Source organism: Furipterus horrens, unplaced genomic scaffold, assembly GCF_987537825.1.
Source record: "Furipterus horrens unplaced genomic scaffold, mFurHor1.1.pri manual_scaffold_10, whole genome shotgun sequence".
In the NCBI taxonomy this organism is placed as follows: Eukaryota; Metazoa; Chordata; class Mammalia; order Chiroptera; family Furipteridae; genus Furipterus; species Furipterus horrens.
This window is the reverse complement of record NW_028327180.1, coordinates 36,484,407-36,495,211: the sequence shown is the minus strand read 5'-3', so window position 1 is coordinate 36,495,211 and position 10,805 is coordinate 36,484,407. Positions and strand designations below refer to the sequence as shown.

Sequence of the window (10,805 nt, the reverse complement as noted above, 5' to 3'; positions counted from 1 at the left end):
TTTTCCTCAGAATAATCCTTTCCTTACAATGCCAAGGGAATGAATGCCACTAATTCTTATTGCCTTCTGCAGTGTTTCTTATACATGATTCATGGTCCTCCTACCCGGATCATAACCATTAGGCTCCCTCAAGATTTCATATGAATTTTAGGATGGATTTTTTTCTATTTATGCATGAAATACTCTTGGGGTTGGGTTAAATTTGTAGATCACTTTGGATAGTACTGACATCTTAACAATGTTGTCTTCTAATTCATGAACACAGGATACCTTTCCATTTATTTGCATCCTATTACTTCTTTCAGCAATGTTCTATAATTTTCAGTCTACAAGTCTTCCACCTCCTTGGTTAAGTTCATTACTGAGTATTTTATTGTTTTTGATACTATTGTAAATGGAATTCTTTTTTAATTTCCTTTTTGGATAGTCATTATCTGCCTTTTCTTAAAGAAAAAAAGAAAAGAGAGAAAGTGTTGGGGACCCCCGACACACAGAGATCCCCTGGTGTTGCAGATGAAATGAGGACTTCCCAGGCAGCTTGTGCTAGGGGAGAGAAGGTCGGCAAATGTCTGAGAGACAGATGCCGGGATTGCCTTCCTCCAAGGTCTTTTGTTGAGTGCAGTAAGCTTAAGGGCATATAGCATGCACCTAAAGCTCATCAATCAATGTTAAACAGTGCTGATTACAGAAAACAGATGTTGTTCAGGGATAACAATAGAAGGAACGTTGAGCTCTCCCTCAGGTCAGAGTGTGTTGGACACAGAGACTTCAGATGGCTGTAAAATAGGGAGCGTGAGTTCATTTTGAGTCAAAGTTAAAACCTCTGCTGCTGGTATAATAAAGTGATCAAGCAAGGTAGAAGAATAGGGCAAGCTTCAAAGGACATAAAGCATTTTCTCATGGCCTGATTCCCACCGGGGCCCACTGGCTATAGTATCGAGGCCTGTATTGTAAGGGATAAAGAAGCCAGTGACTCTCAAACCAGAAGGAGATAATTAACAGACGAATCATGGAAAGGGGGTAGGAAATGACATTCTGCAGCTCCTCACACGTATCTCTGGGATCAAAAGGAGGAAGATTGTCACCACTAAACACAGAGAAATGGGAAGATGTAGCTAGATAATTTTGCAAATAAATTGGAGATAGACCTATAACTAGCTTACTCTTAGTTAATCAAACCCTTAGTTAAGTAGTTAATTGTGTTAGATTGTGAACCTGGATTTACCAGTAATGGAGAAATGGGAGAGAAGGAGAGAGGAGGGGGAACTATTTGCGTTAGTATAAAACCAGTTTTCTTTGTCTACTTGGGGCGCACATTCTCCTGGCTGAGGGTGTGCCCAACTCTGCAGACTCATGAATAAACGCCTCGCTTTGCTGCTGAAGTCTGGTGTCCTGGTGTTTTATTGTGAGCATTTCTCACTGCATGCACCAGCTTTCCTGGTTTTCTGGCCAGGTCTTACAGGCTTCTTTTCCTTCACTTGGCCTGTGCAGCGCTCCAAGTCTCAATACTTTCCCAGTGGGACCCAGAGAAGAAAAAAAAAGAAAAGAAAGACCTGGCCACATTGTTACTCTGGTACAGACAGGCAACTTAGCAACTTGAAAAAAGTGAAATCTAAGCTCATTTCTCATGCTTCTGAAATTTAACTCTAAGCACCCAATTATTTTATTGCAAACATTTGAATAAAAACTTTTCTGAAGTGTAGTGCATACTTTTTTCCTCTGAACTATATGTGGAACATAATTTAAACTTTTCTTCATGTTATTCAAAATAGACATAATTACTGTGTTGTGCTAAGTAATAAAAGGGTACCCTCTTGAGGTAATGAAGCATGGAAGGTTGTTTGTCCTATAAATGGCCACAGATGCCTGTGATTTGAGGGCTCTTGCATTTGCTAGGCATTTTTCGTTCCTTTTTGAGGGATTCCTCTTGCTACTCACAATGATGCCTGTAGCAATCTGCTCTCACTTCCTAGCTGATGCTTTCAGCATATGTAGGCTGGGAGCAGGTAGCCGCATATGTTAGAATTGCACAGGTCAACAATGGCAAGAAAAGGATCACACAGTCCCTTCATTGCTTTAGAGCTGAGGGAACCTGGGGAGCTCACTCATAGGTGGGAATAAGGGATTGAGACCCAAGAAGGCCCTGGTCACGGCAGTCATGGAGCTGATTCGAAATGGGTCTGGCAGCAGGGCAGGCTCCACTTCCATGCAGGTGCTCCACAGGAGTGTGCTGCAGATCTGGCAGCAGTGCCCAGGGCTGTGGAAACTGCCTGGCTTCAGGGGCACGGAGGCTCACCAGTGGTGCCGTCATGGAAAAATAAGAACATTCTTTTGCCTCCTCCCTCTTGAGTACCCAAATTAATTTCTCAAAGGATTTAATACAGTTTTATTTTTCCCAAGAAAATTCACTTTGGGTTATGTCCAGGAATTATTATTTTTCTCTCTGGAAATATTTTATTTGTTGTAACTTTTTTTTTCACTATGAACTTTTTCAAAGACAATATGGGAGAAGATGGCATAATTAACCTCCATATACCTATCATTCAGCTTATGTCAGTTATCAACTTTGCTATTTTTGTTTCAGCTCTCCCCTCCACATCTTAAAATAATGATTATTTTTATTTCAGGGACACACTTTTTACAACAAAATTACAATAGGATATAATACCTTCCATTTATTGTCAGCCACGAGCTATAGCATTAGCAAGGAAATTTAGAAGTATTATTTCCAGTCCTCTGACAACCTAGTAAGGTAAATTATTCCCACTTTAGAGATGAGGAAATTGAGGTTCTGCCTTAATTTGTATACAAAAGAAAACAGGCTAATAGTTAGGATGCATTCAGTCTATCTAGGCTTTGGTAACAGAAAAGCTCAAAATGCAATATCCTGAATAATTTAAGTGTTTCTTTCTCATGTAAAAGTTCACCTAGGTCCAGACTATTTCAAGGACTAGCATGGTGGCTTGATGGCAATAGAAACCTAGGCTTTATCTCTCATGGTGTTCAGCTATTCTCCACACCACAGGTCAAGATGGGCTGCTCTGGTTTCCATCATCAGGTGGAATGGAAAAGGGAATAGTGGAGGGTATGCCCATTCCCTTGAAGGGCAAGATCCTGAAGTTGCGTGAGTAACTTCTCACCAACCATTGCTGGGAACTTAATTACATGGTTATACCTGCAAGGAACACTGGGAAATGTAGTCTTTATTTTGGGCAGCCTAAGACCAATTGAAAATCAGGGATTCTACTATATGGGAAGAATTGGGGACAACCAAGAGTGCCCACATGGATGGAAGAAAGGGTTCTTTTGAAGTCAAAAGCATAGTTCTGAGTTCTTTATTTTGGCTTCAACTGTGGTCCATTTAGTAAACCTAGTGGTACCCGATTAAATTAGATAGGTGTCCTTTGGTGATGAAGGACTTCAATTATTTAGCTCTGTGCCCATGAGAATTTTTTGTTCCTTTTTTGTGCTTATAACACTTATAACCATACTATTCTTTAAAAATGAAATTTATTTTAGTAGTAAATTTACATTATGTGATTTAATTCCATTATCCAAAATGGAAAGACCCCCTTTATATATCATGACAGCCCTGCCAATGATGGTTTTAGATACAGCTCTACTCCTTAACACCTGGGCACTATAGACAAATTATTTACCTTTTTCAAGCCTCCTTTTCCTTTCTAAAAAATAAAAAAACTCCTATTGAGATCAGTTGTGAAGATTAACTAGATGATGGACGAAAGTTCTTGGCTTACAGTGAACATTCAACAAATTGTATCTATGTAACATATATATATATATATATATATATATATGTAGTATCTCCTCACTAATCCTATCTTATTTAATTTCCTTATTTCTAAAAATAATAATTATAGCATTTTCATACCTATCACTTAATTTGGGCATCACAATACCCCATGAAATATGTGGAGCAGCTAATACTTATGGTTCTACTCTTCTAGCTTAGGAAATACAACCTCAGAGAGATGGATTTGCTTGCCCAAGGTCATTTGTTCTTTCTTAACTGGATCCTTCTAGTGCCTTTAAACCTGCTCCACTAGCTACCATATTAAACAAATGACAAAACAGCCCTCTTTCAACCCACAACTCCCTCCACCATCAGCTATCTCTTGATACCCCTTACAGCTAAGCTTTTCAAAAGTTATTGGCACATGCTGCCTCCATGTCTTCACTTATGGTTTACTCATCAACCTGCCCCATTTGATTTAAAAGCTTCTTCACTAAATTTGCTTCTGACAAGAGGCTGACCTTATGGTCTCTGCTTCCTCTTACGTCTGCCCCAGACAATCTCATCCATTTCTGTGGTTTCAGATGCCCTCCCAGAAGTTCATCACCAGCTCAGACCACTTTTCTGAGCTCCAGTCCCAATTACTCTTGGGGTAAGAGTGGAGGACAGGTTAGGGGAACCCTTTTCACAAGAGTCTGGTTGTAAGACAAAGAGGCTGTGAAACAGAGAGGCAGCACAAGAATGACAAGTCGGAAGGATCCTGGGACTTGGAGACTGAATGGCTACGGGGTAATGAAGGAGGAGGGGTAGTCTAAGATTTTAACATTTGGTGTCTGGGGATAACGTTAACAGTCACGGGGAAGACTGGGAGGGGATCTAGCAGTATTGTGCACAGCCGAAGACCTGAATCTGGGGTAAAGGCGAAACATTTAAATGGAAAAGTCTGTTTTTCTTTCCTTACAGTTTTCTCTGCCTGCTGAACCACCCACATGTTTTTTCCCCCCCACTCCCATCTAGGGCCTCTAGTAGCGCTGTCTCTGCTTGCAACACAGGCAGAAGTAGACTGAAGGAAAATAGTTCCGTTTCTCCACTGGGGTAGGTCACTATCCCAACTCACAATGAGCCATCGAGAGAAAAATTTTAGAGTAGGTACATGAAATTCGAGGCTCCTGTAAGCATTTATGACATTTTTTAAAAAAAGGCAGGTAACAGGCAGACATGTGTGATGCTGTCACTTTAGTTCCTACACTGGACAAAACATAAGGAGACCTGAAGGCAGAGTTGGCTATCTGAGGGAGTTTTTCAAGGTCTCTTTCATAGATAAAACCAACAATTCTAAAACCAATGATTCTACTATTCTAGGAGTTGAGCTTTGGAGCTTCAAAAATATATCGCAGAAGAATCCAACCACCTCTGAAAATGTTGAACATCTGAAAACTTTTCTTTCTGGAATCAAGGCCTAATGAGGTTGTAGTTTATGGATTTGGCCACATGGGGGCAGTACACACACTCACCTTTTCTTACCCCAGTATGGCTTCGTTGCGCACTCAGTTCCCACCGTCATCACCCTAGCACAGATCCTCAACAATTCACGCAGGTGTCTAACCTTCACCCACTAGAACTTCAACACCTCCACACACAAGAATAGGGAGTGGTCACCCACTTTCTGAAGCCATCTGACAATTTCTTGCAGTGTGGTCAGTTAGCCACCCCTCTCTCCCACACTTTCCCCCTCACTCTAGTTTACTGTCTGACTTTCTGAGTCCCCCCGAGTCCTAGCCAAGATCTCCCTGGGCACCCACTTGGCTGCCTTCTGAGTGCTGTGCTGTCGCCAGGATTGCCTCCAAGATTCAAAGCGAGTGCTGGCAACACAATGGATGGGTGAAAAATTGGTTCTGAGCTCCCATGAGATGGTTTGTAAATTACCTTCTTGGGGCAGTTGGGCCCCAGGCTGAGTGACTGCTTTTCAGTAGACCTGGAGTGGCGTCCAGGTATCTGCATTTTAAAAGCTACAGGTAGTCCACTGATAATAATTTGAGAAACACTGACTTTCTGGCTTGAGGGCCAGATGTGTTAACTTAGCTAAGTCAGAAAATGGGGAGAATTGAATAAAATCATTTAAACTGGGTGCTTCCTTAGCACAGTGGTTGGCATTTAGACATGCTCACCAAATGCTGGCACGTCCTGTGCTTCTCCTGGGGCAGCTGATCCTCTGAGTTTGGGGATGGAGGTCAGGGCGTGTCATGGGGATGGTGTGCATGCCCGGCTGTCACAGGTGCCTACACATCTCCAGGAGCTGCCATCCTCAGAGCTGACCTTTGGAAGAACACCCCCCAGACCTGTGCGAGATCCCAGTTCTTCACAGGGCACAGAATGAAGAAGTTTAGGGTGGGGAACCTGGAGAGGAACTTTAAGGATGTGGGGACACTGCGTACACACCAACTTTTTTACTTTATGCTAAGTCCAGTTCACATCCAGGACTAAGTCTGGAATCTTCCTAGCGATAGGGGCAAAAGGTAGCTAAGTGCCCTTGGGTGATTGCCTTGAATCTTACTGCCCTGCTGGCCTGAGGAAAGAGGTGAAGAATAAAAGGGGAAAGACTGCTAGCGTCTATGATTATTCTTATGCCACCTTCTGGTCCTGTCCTATCACAGTGCAGGGACCTGGTCTGAGTTCTACCAAAGCCCCTGGTGACAGTCACCTGATTTTTGGTGCCCTGAGAAGGGGCTGGCACTTTAGGGCATGGACAAACAGGGAAGGCACAGGTGCAGAGAATATTGGAGGCTGGTACAGTCTCTGGCTCTGAAATATACCTGGAGCCTAGAGAGGAAACAGCAACTTCTAAATGTGGCCTCCAAAAGTCTGCAGGTGGAGCGGAAGGAGGAGGGAGGACTGGTAGGGGTGGGGGAGCAAATGCCCCCAGAGGGCCCATAGCGGAAGACCCCGTCGGAGGCGAGTAAGCACGTGCAGCTCAGGCAAGGAAGGCGGCGTCTATTTCAGAGTTTATGGTAAGAGGCTGGAGCAGGCACACAGCACCACAGACAACACACCCCACCCTTTAAGGAAGTGGGGAGGAGAGCGCAGGGGTGTGGTTAGGAGGAGGAGAGAGGAAAACACAAACCTCTTACTCAGCGGAGGCCTCCGGAGCCCCTTACCTGCCACAGCCCTGACCGACTCACCTGTACCTTCTCAGCCCTGCCTCACCTGGCCCCGCCGAGAGCCGCCGCTGGAGCCCGCGCTTCCCTCCCTGTGAGTCCCTTGCCGCGATCTGTCCGGGCTGAGCACCAGCCAAAAGTTGGCTGGACAAGGTGGAAGGTGTGGAGGTGGGTGCTTCGGAGATTTGGGTACCTGGACGGGACCCGAGTTCCTGGTAAAGCAGCCTTGGACCCAGCAGGCGGAGCTGCGGGTACACTGTCCTCCGGGCTTGCAAATCTTCCGCAGGGGGAGAGGGCATCTATTTTGGAATTATGTTGAGGCTTAAGGGTGTTTCTCCCTCATCGTCCCCTCAACGTTCTCAGAGCATGGAGGCTGGGGGCCATGAGGAGAAGGCACAGAAAGGCCAGCTGCCCCTAAAGGTCAGCCCAGAGAGCATCACTCGGGGCTTTTCAGAATCTTGCCCTTGAGCAGCCCCCTGTGCCCTGCTCTCGCCCCTCTCCCCATGCCCTTCGCCCCCCCACGCCGCCCAGGCTTGCATGCGCACTTCACTGTTCCTGCATCCATGTCTTGCCGCCTGAGAAAACACCTTCTGAATCAAGCCCACATTGGAAGCAAGCAGGAGTTGCAAGGGGGAAGAGGCAGAGCTCTGGGGTGTGTGTGTGTTTGTGTGTGTGTGTGTGTGTGTCATTGTTTATCACTAGCCACAACACTTGTTCTTTGTGAAACTACCTTCTGAATGCCGCTGAAGGGTTAAACTCTGTGCTGCCTTCTCCTGTCAGGCTGTGCGTGGGCAAAGCCTCGGGTGGGTGAACAGGGAACATATGGGTGATGTTCTGAGCCCACCGAGCCCCACCACCTGCCCTAACCCTCAGCCATCTGACACTGGCATCTCTCCACACCCCAACTTGGAGCTCAATCCAATCAGACTCCTCTCAAGGGGTCAAAAGGAGAAGGAGAGAAGTTTGGACACAGGAGGATTTGGAACTTGGAGGAGGAAGAGCTTCCTGCTGACCTGTAGCGGGACTTGAGCTGTCAGGGCCAGTTGGTTGGCATGATCAGCTAGGGGACATGAGGAGGGCCCTCTGTACTACGGTGGCTGCTCTCTCCTCACCTGAGTCCAGGCCAAGAAATGCTGCGGTGGACCTAAGCCCTGCCTTTCACAACTCCTCTAGGGGGAGGGAGAAGAGGAGGCAGAGATGAAAAAGTAAGTCAAGATGGAAGGGGGGAAGGAAACAGTCACATGTGAGAGACTCAGCTCTGGCAGGATGTTCTGTCTGCATTCATTCATTCATTCATTCATTCGATAAGCCTTTCCTGACTTCCTCCTTGAGGCCAGGCTAGGTGTGGGGAGACTACAGTGTGGGTGACCCGACCCAGCCCCTGCTCCCTAGAGCAATGTAGTGAATGCTGGGGGCCTGTATGGGAAGGAACAGGGTGCTAACTAACCCCATGCTGGAGGGTTGTGGGAGGAGGAGTGCACCCCAGAAAGGCTTCCTGGCAGAAGTGACACTAAGTGGAGAACAGAAGGATTAATAGGAATTAACCAGAGAGGGAACACGGGGGAAGAACAGGCAGAGAACACCGCAAGTGCTAAGTCAGTAGGCCAGAGGCAGCATGACGCATCCAAGGAAACTGAAAGTAGCTCAGAGTGTTCAGTACATGGAGAGTGCAGGGGCGAGGTGAAGCCAGAGAGGTAAATGGAGACAGCTCCAGAATGGCCTGCTCAGGCTGCCATGGCAACTCCAGTTGGAGCAACACTTGGGACCTGGAGCCAGGCCTGAGACTTCCCAGCATGCCTCCCACTCTAGCGTGGGGTTGCCAGATTTAGCAAATAAAAATACAGGACACTCGGATTTGAATTTCAGGTAATCAATGAATATTTTTCAACTTTAAGTGTATTCCATGCAGTATTTGGGATATACCTATATTTAGACATTGTTCATTGTTTATCTGAAACAGCAAGTTGAACGGGTGTCTGATAATTGATCAGGCAACTCTTCTCTGGAAGAACGCTGAGGGTGTTGCTATGATGGGCAGTGAAGGATGGGTAGTGCCCAGGGGCCAGAAGAACAGTCTCAGGACAGACTTACCTTATAATCCAGTTTCCTTGATTCTAGTCTGGGGCTTCTCCACTGGCTGACAATGTCATTTCTTCAAAACACAAACAAAAAATAGTATTAATTCCTTGATCAGCTTGTTTATCTCCACAGCTGAAGGACAATGGTACCTCAGAAAGAAATTGGGCTTTGGATTGGACCTGGCCTCCAACCCTAACCTGGCCACTGGCCTACTGAAGGCCTGACATAAACCACTTAGCATCCCTGAGCCCAGCATTTCTTTTCTGAAATGAGGACAAGAATCTTTGTTTGTTGGGAGTGTTGGGAGGATTGGTGATAATGTATGTAGATTGCCTAGTGAGTACAAAAGAAAAAGTGGTAGATATTAATTTCTGTAACACCTTCTCAAGGCCATCAAAGTAGTGACCACAAGTGCTTGGGGCTCATTTATTTCCATTCATGGAGCACTCATAGATCCCAGGGGCAATACATGGTGGGGGGTCCTACTGCTTCTAGTGAGAGAGCAGGTTAGCTCCTGCGCAGAGAGAGAGAGTCTGAATCGATTTTTCAGCTTTGCTATTCCCTTCCCATGGGACCGGCTTCATGGGGTGGAGATATTAAGCCCTCCTGCTGGAGAGCAGTGGGTGGGGGGAGAGGGGGTAGCTCAAGGTAGAATTAACTGAAGGGAAATGTGAATGAATGAATTGAAAGAGAACCCACATAAAATACCTAGGACAGTGCCTGACGCAGACAAATGCGCCTTAAAATTTGGCTGCAATTATTTCTATTTTTCTAATAAGGTACTTATTAGAAAAATGGAGCTCAGGGGGAGATGAACCATGTGAACCATGGTTTGACTTTAATGGGAGCATTTGTGAAAGCAAATTAGGAGCTTCCTAAAAGGGAACTGGGAGGGAGTTAAGAATTTGGTAAGAGAAAGAGGAAATGGAAAGTGTGTTTCTCTTGTGGGAATGCTGGGTTAAAAATGGTCCTTCTTTCCAGTGGCTAAATCTGCCCATCCTCCTGCCCAGCGACAAGCACTTGGTTGCCAGTTGTTTAGAGCGGCATTTGCCAAACAGTGTTCAGAGAAGCTCTGTGCCATGAGATAGTTATAGGTGTTCCATTGGTGAAACGTTCAGGTAAGCCCTCTCGGAGATCTGCCATCCATACCTGCACTGTCAAGGTCATGGTAAGTCCTGCAGAAAAGATGCCTGTATCACTGGGCTTGCTAGTATTCCCTAAATCTGACTCTACAGCCCTGGCAAGGGCATGAGGGGGGACACCTATTACTGCATTAAGGAAATAATATTCCACATCTATTGACTATTGATACAGTTCTGGGATCAAACCAGTCATGCAGGGGTCATCATTCATCCCATACCTCTAACCAGCATGGACCTAGACTCGGCAGTATCCAACTTAGAGAAGATCCTGAGAGACTGAGCACCTGAGTGCCACAGTCCTGGCCTCATACATCCCCCATGAATGCACACTCCTACCCGTCAGCCTTGATCTTCCTACTCCAACTTCCGTGCCTTCCCATTGTTCAGAAGACCCTGGGAGAAGTATGCCTCTTAGCTCATAGCCCTCCATGGTGATGGCAGTAGCTCCGCATGTCCTGAATAATGCTAAGACAAGAACATTGATAGGGAGGTAGGGGGAGAGTAGGGGTATACCTGGGGGGAGTGGAGCCCAGGTCATAGGTCTCGTAGCTCCTAGTGTTCCCCTGCCTGGGAGTTATGGGCTGATGAATGGTGCTCCAAGGTGGCCACACCGGGTGGCTGGAGCGCAGCTACACAATTGCTGGTGTGCTCAGGGCTGAAAGTATAGGAATTAAG

General features: G+C 46.0%; 1 protein-coding gene across 1 annotated transcript in view; it reads left to right on the top strand.

Moving 5' to 3' along the window:
* Positions 1-6,832: 6,832 nt before the first annotated feature.
* Positions 6,833-10,805, top strand: part of PTK2B (protein tyrosine kinase 2 beta) — a 117,427-nt gene continuing 113,454 nt past the window's right edge. Inside the window, exon 1 of the mRNA XM_090289056.1 lies at positions 6,833-7,003. The gene's annotated coding sequence lies outside the window, so the exon portion shown is untranslated. The remainder of the gene's footprint in view (positions 7,004-10,805) is intronic.